The sequence below is a fragment of the Salvelinus alpinus genome, chromosome 18 (assembly GCF_045679555.1).
Source record: "Salvelinus alpinus chromosome 18, SLU_Salpinus.1, whole genome shotgun sequence".
Lineage (NCBI taxonomy): Eukaryota > Metazoa > Chordata > Actinopteri > Salmoniformes > Salmonidae > Salvelinus > Salvelinus alpinus.
This window is the reverse complement of record NC_092103.1, coordinates 33,144,899-33,156,507: the sequence shown is the minus strand read 5'-3', so window position 1 is coordinate 33,156,507 and position 11,609 is coordinate 33,144,899. Positions and strand designations below refer to the sequence as shown.

The window sequence follows — 11,609 nt, the reverse complement described above, 5'->3', positions numbered from 1 at the left end:
ACTTCTTGTTTAATGATAATGTCCAATGGCCGATGATCACCGATACGTTTTATCTATAATTTCTCTTCATATGACAAGGATTGAAAAGGATTTGCCAGTAGATTGTCGACTTGACTCATGAAGATGACTGCTAGCTAGCTAAGATTTTGAAAGTATGATGTTGACATGGGCATCAGTCCAATCAAAGCTACTGTAGATATGTGATTTGATGTAATTTTATCTGTGGCTGATGACCTTGAGCCTTCTTGGATGGGCACTTCTAATGTAAATCTATGGCAGCACCCAAGGGGCTTGAATTGTTTAGCTCTACCTATAGATTTTGCGGTGACGTAGTGTCCTCATGAATGACAGAATACCGAGCCAATCATGGCGCTACTAGAGAACATTAACAACCCCTACACTCTGTATTTTCTGCTGGCTCCCCCAGAGAAAGCACTGAGCTAGGCTGAAACCTGCAATTTGGAGCTGCCTTACTCAAGAAAGCAAAAAATGGATTTTGTTATGCGTCTTTATTAACTCAATTATTTATTTTTTACACTGTTTGCAAACTGATATGTGACACGTATTAATGTCAAAATAACATGCAAAAAAGGCCCACCTGTCCTGAATGACGAGTTCCCACACTGTATACACTGCTGTACAGTAAGCCTGTAATCGGTGAAGTATGTGTTTAGTTTTTCGCAAGAGGATTCTCTCTCTGGCTGGGCTGCAGAGTATAGTAACAAAATCCCCTAGTCTGACAAGTCTGGGCATCCTCTCAATGGTCTTCTAAATAGGAAACACAAACTAGGAAAGCAAAGTAACAATGGCTATCCACTGTGGACCTTGAGTAGATTTTGATGTCTTTGGCAGATTGGAAATATTATGTCTATGGCAGTGTTTAATTAAATCTTGTGTTACCAGACACATTTTCATATCGTAGTAATAGGTCTACTATTGACAGACTGAGTTTTGATAATAAATACTATAATGGTGGACAAGCAGCATATCTAGTATGAACAGGTATGAACGTGTACAAAAACTGACTGAACAGTTGGAAAAGAGATCTAAGTCACTTTAATGGATGAGATGCTTGTGGTGGGTCCCAAGGCAAAAGGTTTGAGAATAAGTGTTCTGGAAAACATTGGATGAGTTCTGAACAGTGGTGGTAAGGGCTGTGAAATGGAACAGGGCACCTCTGAGGGCTTCATGTTCATAGGACAGAGGACAGGTCAGCAACTAATCTCAGTTTAAACAGAGGCCCCTGCCACTACAAAAGCCCACCTTCTCTCCCGGCTGACCCCAACTCCCCCTCTCTTCTCATGGGTTAACCAAGCCTCCCACTCCCCACCACCCCCACCCTGGCAGACCGGGTCCTTGGAGAATGCACACAGTGCCAAAGCACATTCCTGTGAAGTCAAGAACGAGGGAATCTGCTAAAAGAAGATGGAGTGAGAGTGAAGAGGAGTAAATCAACATAGAATAAATAGGTGTTTTACTCCTTCAATCACTATCAATTGTTGTTCTTGTAGATCCTCTCCCCCTCCCCATTCATATACAGTGCTGCCTACCCTCTTGGTTGAATGTAAACATGTTTCAGAGGGGTTGGTGTTTGGCTGTGAATCTGGTTCTTAACAGGACTTGATTATCTCAGTATTTCCTTATTTAACTGTAATGACAACTCCCAGAAGGGGTTTCTCTATAAGTTGTGGGAGTACTGGGGCTGTGGACTAGCCTTCTTCCCCACTTCTGCTCTCCATAACTCTCTCTCTCTTAAACAGTATGTCAGAGAGTACTTAATCATCATGCCATGTTACAAAGGCCACCGGCTGTGCTGCTCTCAACAGTGAAACCCAAACTGTCACCAACAGTATGACAAGCAGGAGCCCACACATTATCAGCAGCACCACACTTACAGGTGTCTTAGAAACGTGATCCACCGCTAAAGACTCAGACTCAGGCCTGTACTGAGAACACACCTCAGCTGGTGAACTGTGGATCAATGGATCAAAAGAGAAAGGAGGAGCGGGGACAACAGGTGATACTAAGTCCAACACTTAGCTACAGCCTCCACCAGGATTCTCATCCTACCCCTACAATGCAGTTTAAGCCCGTTTATCAAAGTGCTCTGGAATTGCAAAGTAGGCACCATATAATGAGTTTACTGTGGTAATAGTTTACAGTAGGTAGACAGTGCCATATCTCAAGTCCTTACCCTTCAACACCAGCAGAGGGAGTTCAGTGCTTTTCACAATCATGTCCATGGATGAAATATGCCACAAAATATGCTTCTGTACACACACACAAACACACATTCCATATCATCGTCCAGAGCTATGAGATCAGAGCCATCTAATTGGCTCAGAGCCTAAATAATTAATTTAATCAAATTCTCTGTCTTTCAGGCTTGTTCTCCCTCTTCCTCTCATGCCCTCTCTAGATTTCCCTGGAGAACATAGACACATAGACAGAAATGTTGGGGAAAAACTAAAAAGGCCAAAAAGTCACCCAGCCTGGCTTAGTATCTCTGTCTCTCGTACCTCTCCCAGTCTTTCCCTTTGATCTCAAAAGACTGCTTTAGATCTCAAAAGGCCCATAACACATAGAGAATGCTGATTCACCCTACCTCACCCTGTCTGTACATCAGTCCATCCATCTGCATGCACAAGGGAAAAGATGCACTGAACTCAGCTCAATAATAATATCTATAGCCATTGTACAATACTGTAAAACATATGGGCCTACTAGACTGAACAAACATAAACGCAACATGCAACAATTTCAAATATTTTACTGAGTTACAGTTCATATAAGGAAATTATTCAATTGAAATGCCTTCATTAGGCCCTAATCTATGGATTTGACATGACTGGGAATACAGATATGTATCTGTTGATCACTGACACTGTACCTTAAAGAAAAATGTAGGGATTTGGATCAGGAAACCAGTCAGTATCTGGTGTGACCACCATTTGCCTCATGCAGTGCAACAGATCTCCTTTGCATAGAGTTGATCAGGCTGTTGATTGTGGCCTGTGGAATGCTGTCCCACTCCTCTTCAATAGCTGTGCGACGCTGCTGGATATTGGCGGGAACAGGAACACGCCGTCTAGGGTTGAATGGCGAGAACCCGGTTACCGAGATTTACCACCCAAAACCACTCCCTTTTCCGGGGTGAATAAGGTACTTAGGGGTAACTAGTCCACTGGAGTAACTGCTCCCCACCGTAATTCCCATTAAGACCACAAGATGTCACCAAAATATTTCCCCCAACACTTCCCCTGGCTGCCACTGCTCTTGCCCAACAAAAAATGTCCTCTGTGTCATCACAACTTTTGGAGATATTTCAACAAAACGATTTTGTGGTAAATTTATCAAATTTTTAGAGATTTTGAAAAAGTTGTAGATATATTTCAATAAAGTTAGGTCTAAATATATATAGGGAGATTTTAAATATATAAGTAGGAAAGCCTTAAGATAAATAATCCACTTGTCTAGAGAGAAACATTTAGATCATTTTTGAGTAAAGTAGTAATATGTTGGATGAGTGTGTTGGGGGCAACTCGCCCCCCCCTACTAGGGGGTAACTGGCCCCTGTGGGATAGTTACCCCTTTGCGGTTAGGAATATGTTTCTACCTGTCATTTAGACAATGACTAGCCCATTTAGCACTAGTTTATTCTAACTTGCAAGCTAACAACTTCACTAGCAGTAAATGCTTGCCAGCTAGCTAGTTAGCATAAGCTGCTAGTAGTGCAAGCTAGCAACCTTCCTACGAGATCGTCTGAGGGAAAATACATTAAAAAAAGATAAAGTAACTTAATTGCAGTTGTAAATGTTTCCACTAGTGACTGATAGCTTTATAGTAATAGTTAATGTTACTTTTTTACTTTTAGTCAAAAGTTTGGACACACCGACTCATCCAAGGGTTTTTCTTTATTTTTACTATTTCCTACATTGTATAATAATAGTGAAGACACAACTATGAAATAACACACATGCAATCATGTAGTATCCAAAAAAAGTGTTAAACAGTTCCAAATATATTTTATATTTGAGATTCTTCAAAGTAGCCACCCTTTGCCTTGATGACAGCTTTGCACACTCTTGACATTCTCTCAACCAGCTTCACCTGGAATGCTTTTCCAACAGTCTTGAAGGAGTTCCCACATATGCTGAGAACTTGTTGGCTGCTTTTCCTTCAGTCTGCGGTCCAACGCATTCCAAACTATTTAAATTGGGTTACGGTTGGGTGATTGTGGAGGCCAGGTAATCTGATGCAGCACCATCACTCTCCTTCTTGTTCAAAAAGTCCTTACACAGCCTGGAGGTGTGTTGGAGAATGCCAAGAGTGTGCAAAGCTGTCATCAAGGCAAAGGGTGGCTACTTTGAAGAATCTCATATATAAAATATATTTTAATTTGTTTAATACTTTTATGGTTACTACATGATTCCATGTGTTATTTCATAGTGTTGATGTCTTCACTATTATTCTACAATATAGAAAATAGTAAAAATAAGAAAAACCCTGGAATGAGTAGGTGTGCCCAAACATTTGACTGGTAATGTAGCTGTATTTGTGACCTATTTACAAATTAGAATCGTACAATAGCAGACCACAAGAGAGTTTCCACCTCAGTGTTACACTGAATTAATTTGTTAAATTATGAGTTATTGTTATTAAATGTTATATTCCAGTGTTATTTAATGTTATTAGTTATATTCCATTCAAATATTATAATCAAATGAATATTTTTTTTATTTAACTATTGAAAACCTTTTGCTCCCCAGTGTCATTTTATTTAATTTTCCCATTTTTTATATGTAACCTTTATTTAACTAGGCAAGTCAGTTAAGAACAAATTCTTATTTACAATGACGGCCTACACCGGCCTAACCCAGACGACGCTGGGCCAATTGTGAGCCGCCCTATGGGACTCCCAATCACGGGCCGGTTGTGACACAGTCGGGAATCGAACCAGTGTGTCTGTAGTGACACCTCAAGCACTGACATCATTATAGACGGCTAAGATTTAAAATCTTGCATTATTCAAATAATATTTAGTGCAATTGTGCGTAATGGATTGTATGGAAAAGGAACCACAAAGAAAGAACAAAGAAATTGTGCAAGTGAGGTAAATAGAGGGACTTTAAATTAAATCTCCTCATAGTGCGGATATTAATGGTGACATGTGCAACACCACCCCCCCTCCCCTATTTTATTTAAAGAATTAAAACAAGACAACTAGACTTAGCTTTTAAGTATTACTTACTAAATAATTTCGAAATAAAACCGAATAAGTGGATTTGAACACTTGTGTGAAACCCTATGGAATAATTTTCTACCGCGGTAACTGAGGGGGGGGGGGGGGGGGGGGGGCAATTACCCCAGTACTTTAAAAAAAACTGCCCTTTTCTAAAAACAACATTTCATGAAATATTTAAACTGTAACCATTTATTTCCCTTTATAGTATATTTGCCTCAGCATGACCATTGTTCTTTGGGGAAGCTAGTCAACCCCTATTACCCCAACTATGAGAAACTGGTGAATTATAAATTATTTATATGAACAGCATGGCGTGAAATGGAACTGTTAAATGATATGCAATGTCTAAATCTGGCTTCTCTATGGCCTCTGCATGATGATTCATCAACGCTGAGGCTGGGGACAGTATGGAGCACAGTTCACAATGCATTACATACCTATCATCTCATCATGGGAACTTTCTTTCTTGTTTGGTGCACCATAGCCTATGCTACAGTAATATAAAGACCGAATGTCTAATTACCGATCTCAATGTGGCTTCGGCGGTCACCTTATTTTTTAATTGTAAAGATTTTATATATTTTGAATTACATCTAGAGTTGTAAAACAGCATATCACTTGAATATCGTTGCTTTAAATCAGTGTACGCGCGAGCACTCCCTCGCAATCTTTCTCTCTCTCCATCAATTGCATTCAAATTGCATCCAAAATAGATACTGCTGTTCTAGATTGATATACAGTGGTGGAAAAAGTACCCAATTATCATACTTGAGTAAAAGTAAAGATACCTCAATAGAAAATGACTCCGGTTAAAGTGAAAGTCACCCAGTAAAATACTACTTGAGTAAAAGTCAAAGTATTTGGTTTTCAATATACTTAAGTATCAAAAGTAAACGGTAAAAGTATAAATCTTTTCAAATTCCTTATATTAAGCCAACCAGACGGAACCATTGTCTTAGATTTTATATTTACCGATAGCCAGGGGCATGCTCCAACACCAGGCATCATTTACAAACAAAGCATGTGTTTAGTGAGTCCGCCAGATCAGAGGCAGTAGGGATGACCAGGGATGTTCTCTTGATAAGTGTGTTTAGTGAGCCCGCCAGATCAGAGGCAGTAGGGATGACCAGGGATGTTCTCTTGATAAGTGTGTTTAGTGAGCCCGCCAGATCAGAGGCAGTAGGGATGACCAGGGATGTTCTCTTGATAAGTGTGTTTATTGAGCCCGCCAGATCAGAGGCAGTAGGGATGACCAGGGATGTTCTCTTGATAAGTGTGTTTATTGAGCCCGCCAGATCAGAGGCAGTAGGGATGACCAGGGATGTTCTCTTGATAAGTGTGTTTATTGAGCCCGCCAGATCAGAGGCAGTAGGGATGACCAGGGATGTTCTCTTGATAAGTGTGTTTATTGAGCCCGCCAGATCAGAGGCAGTAGGGATGACCAGGGATGTTCTCTTGATAAGTGTGTGAATTAGAAAACATTTCTGTCCTGCTAACCATTTAAAATGTAACGAGTACCTTTGAGTGTCAGGGAAAATGTATGGAGTAAAAAGTACATCATTTTCTTTAGGAAAGTAGTGAAGTAAAAGTAGTCAAAAATATAAATAGTAAAGTAAAGTACAGTTACCCCCAAAAACTACTTAAGTAGTACTTTCAAGTATTTTTTATTTCAGTACTTTACACCACTGTTGATATTTAGCCCTATATATAGATGTCCTAGCCTACCTCTTTCATGTAATACATGCAATGCAATATTAACCTTATATTCAGCTAATTAATGATGGGTTATGCATAATAAGCTTCTAACTTCTAACCTGTCTCTTGTGCAATACGCACGCACCTGTGCTCCACTGGCCTCTCTCCTTAAAAAAGGCTCCTTAGCTCTTGGAGTCCCATGCAGGAAAAGCTAGACTAGAATAGCTTGCTGAAATTTTTTTTGGTTGCATTTTTTTATACCAATAGACTATTCGAAGAGGGACGCAAGCTCTTGTTTGCTGAATGTTAAATACAGCAGCCAATAGAACTCACGGGTAGTTTGAAAGATCTAATTTTTGTCCTATATTATTCAAGGATGTCATTAGAATGATGAAGATGAGGACAACAAAACATATTTCATTTAACTGACGAAAGCGAGGAAGGAATGAAGCAACAAATGTATTTTTCCAGTTGGAGCTCTTTTTTTGTTGTTGTTGAGTTCCCAGTTTTGAATGCGGCATAAGTCATGCTGGATTGACAGCATCGCCAATGTTGAATGTTTATCATTTTAGGCTTGGAAAAGAGACCCTTAAACCCAGACTTGGACCACACATCCACTCCACTGAATAGCAGGCTAGTGATTGCTTTGCAATGCTTGCAGTTAGCCACTGATTCATTCCAAACCACTCACTGTTGAATTTGTGATTTCCAATTTGTTGTGTAATGTTTATGTCCAATGGCCGATGAGCACCGATACGTCTTATCTATAAGTTCTCTTCATAAATTCTCTTCATATGACAAGGATTGAAAAGGATTTGCCAGTAGATTGTCGACTTGATTCAACATCATGTCTGCTAGCTTGCTAGCTAAGATTTTGAAAGTATGATGTTGACATGATCAGTCCAATCAAAGCTACTGTAGATATAAAGTGACTTGATGTCATTTTGTCTGTGGCTAATGACCTTGACCCTTCTTGAATAGGCACTTATAATGTAACTCTATTGCAGCACCCAAGGGGCTTGAATTTTCGAGCTCTCCCCGTAAATGTTGCAGTGACGTAGTGTCCCCATGAGTGACTGAACACTGAGCCAATCACGGCGCAACTAGAGAACATTACCAACCCCGACGCTCCGTATTTTTCGCTGGCTGTCTCACCACCACAGAAAGCACTGAGCTAGGCTGAAAGCTAGGCTGAAACACCAGCATTTTGGAGCTGCCTTACTCAAGAAAGCATGTATGTATGTGGCTTTATTAACTCAAATGATTAGATTATATATATTTTTTTTTTTACATTGTTTGCAAACTGATATGTGACGCGTATTAAATGCCAAAATAACATGCAAAAATATCAATATATTTTTTTATGATCATGTATTTATTTTTGCTAAACAGGTGGGGCTCTGCCCACTGGTATTGATAATGACCTATTGTTATTTTTGCCTCTCTCCACAGGGGCTTTAGTCATTGCATTCCCAATCGGTCGCGTCCTCTCTCTCCACGCGGCTTACCGTGACACCCCATGTGGTCCGCTCACACACACAATGGGAACACAGACGTCCCAGCATTCAACAGGAAAGGGACAGAGTAGTGTGGGGGTGATGCTTTGGCAGGACGTTGACAGAACCTTCAGGGGGAGGAACAGGAAACTACCTCAGACGAGAGAGTGTAGAGGGGTTAGAGAGGGGGGGAGAGAGAGAGAGAGAGAGGAAGAGGGAGTGAGAGAAAAGAAAGAGAGATGGATAGACAGACAGACAGACTAGACAATACATTACTATATTTAGGGTGATGAGACAGCACGTCACAATATGGAAACGTTCTCCAAGCTGTCCCATTGTATCATAATTATTTACTGTATGTTAAAATGGAAAAATCCACCAATACCCAAAGTGTATATTTACACCTCTAGTTAGAAAGTGACTTTATATATATATATATATATATATCCAACATCCTCCTCTTCCTTTCTCCTCTTCCTCCCCAGTCATCCTCTCTCAGGGGGTGAGAGCTACCCATGAAGAGAATTAAGATCACGAACAGGGAGTCAAGAGAAAATGGGGGTACCATTCTATTTTTGGGGGGCTACCATACTTCATTTTTCAAATGGTAGGTCATGGCCGGTCCCTCTTGCGTCCTGGGTTGTGGTTAAAAACATGGTTTTATCTATTTGGCATTACAACTTTGAAATGCTTTAGGTTGGTCACAAAGAAAACAAGTTTTGAAACCACTACAATATTATTCTATAGCACTATACAGTTGTGGTTTGGGAGCCGCTACGAAAGCCTATATTTTAGCGCTCCAAAGAAAATGGATTCTGGCGATATCATTAAAAGCACTCTATTTTCCAGGAGAGCACCCCAGGGAGCAGAGAGAGTACAGTGTATAGTGAGAGGGATCTATATGGCTGGTCTGACTGCTATAAAGCTCCGTTAGGGAGCTATAATGTTCAGGTTGGGTGGCAGCCAATCTTTTTTTTAACATATCCCAGGTCTGGTTACAAGTTACAACCACTGGAAAGAGAGAGAAGAGAGAGAGAGACAAGGAGAGTGAGAGAGAAAGAGTGAGAGAGACAGAGAGAATGATAGAGTGAATGGGAAGGAGGCCAACACCAGACCAGTTTCAGGGTTCATTGGCTGGTATAGTTACTTTTATGAAAATAAATGTGTAAGAACACCCAGAGATGTTTCTGTTTTACTGTATTACAGTAATGGCCATAAAACCATGTTCATGTGTTTCTGGAAGACAATAAATCAATTTTCAATCATAGAGACCCGAAGTCAGCGTTTATAAGCCAATATCAGTTAATCATTCTTGTCGTTAGTCAATCGGGCAGGATCTGAATAACGACTGTTATAAATGATCCTGCTAAAATGTGAGAAATTCATACTTAAACTTCTGGCTGTAGTGTAAAGCAAAGCAAAAGGCAATGGGAAGGCTGTAAAACGCATGGAATAAATCACTGGTTTTATGGCGGCATGGACATAATGGCGGTTTAAATGTGGTTGATTTCCCTCTCTGACTGTGGTCATACATTTTGACCTGAAAACGTCCCAGGGAACTAACGAGGAAGCACCATGTTGACTGTTGTCCATCTGAAGGTGACAGCTGAGGCAAATAAAGGATGTTTTCTGTAGTTAAACACAGAGAGCACACACACAAACACATGTGCACGCACACACACACTCACCTGTTTGAACACTCACAAGGACATTTCCTTTTCAAAGAGTATGTGCAATTCACAGATAAAACAAACGTAACTAATGTGTGTACCAGCCAGGTACCTTAAATGTCCTATTCCTGCCAATGGCGTATTCTGGGACACAGAACGAAGTATACTGTGAAAACAGAGAAAGAAGATTGTACAGTACAGAAGCTTAAAGGATAATTTAACTGAAACAGCTAGTGTTAGACTATCTTTGTAGTGCTGAGCGATTAACCAATATTTATGTTATTTGAACCAATGTCGGTTTAATTATTTGAATTCGCATTAGGTTTGTTTCTGTAGAGATAAATCAGTTCAAGCCCAAACTGTGCGATGTAGTAGGGAGCTCTAGTTTCCAACAGGTCAATATTGTACATAGTTTAGCGCAGAAAATGTAGTAATATACTACAATGATCATAATCCATTGCCAGCCTACTTGTCCGGTTTCTTTTACACTTGCTACATAATAGAGACAGAAGAATGTATGATCGAGAGGCATTGAGCAATTGTTTCGCAAGGTATCTCAACCTGACAATACATTATCTAAGTGATTGATAGTTGGTTTTCAGCAGTCATAAAAGTATGCCTTATTTACTTTGAAGAACAAAATAGTGATTTTGTCAGACAGCATAGGCAGCAGCTTTATAGAGTAGATTATGACTTGGAATGAAATAATAACGCCATCAAATAAAACAAATGTAATATACACAACTGAAATATTTTCTTAAAGTAAATTAATGTGAATAAATTAGTTAATAAGTCATAAAGAGTAATGGACAGTCACTAACATCATGGGACTTTTATTAATTGTTTTATTCTGTGTTGTTACAGCATTCAACCCAAAAAATGCATTTAATGTAAAAAAGAGAATAATCAAAACCGATTTTTTATTTTATTAATCAAACCCAAATGACCTCAAAAAGCACTAATTTCTCAGCTACTACAATGTTGACAAGCATGACCGAATAAGATCCCCTGTGTTACCATGTAAGATGTGAGATCACATGTGAGATCACTTCTGAGTAGAGGGGGTCTGTTATGGAGTCCGTACCATCTGGGAACCCCCACTGTGACAGGGGTCTTGGGAACAACCTGCCTGGGTTGAGAGGAGGAAGGATGAGGAGAGGACACCCAAAATAAATGACTGAGCAGAAACAACAAGAGGAGAAGAGAAACAAACACAGGGCTAGACTTACAGCCACCTGCTCCACAGACCACTGACCCTACACCCTAAACCGTACTCAGCCCCAGTAAACCTATAGCTATTAGTTGTAACTGCCAACTAACCCTAATCACCAAACCAGATCTTAAACCATTACAATCCACCAGTGCATAAAATCCCCTTAGACATTAATTTTGAATCCTAAAAATGTAATTAGATCTACAAGGACATTTTATTGATCTGCCAGTATTTTCATTTAGAGATTCTGGTAAACTCTTTGATGTTTCCTACCAATTATTATTGGATTA

General features: G+C 39.8%; 1 long non-coding RNA gene across 1 annotated transcript in view; it reads right to left on the bottom strand.

The window, feature by feature from the left end:
- Positions 1–10,933: 10,933 nt before the first annotated feature.
- The window catches only part of LOC139544206 (uncharacterized), a 29,130-nt gene continuing 28,454 nt past the window's right edge, over positions 10,934–11,609 (bottom strand). The window contains exon 5 of the long non-coding RNA XR_011668829.1: positions 10,934–11,235. This is a non-coding gene — a long non-coding RNA (uncharacterized lncRNA). The remainder of the gene's footprint in view (positions 11,236–11,609) is intronic.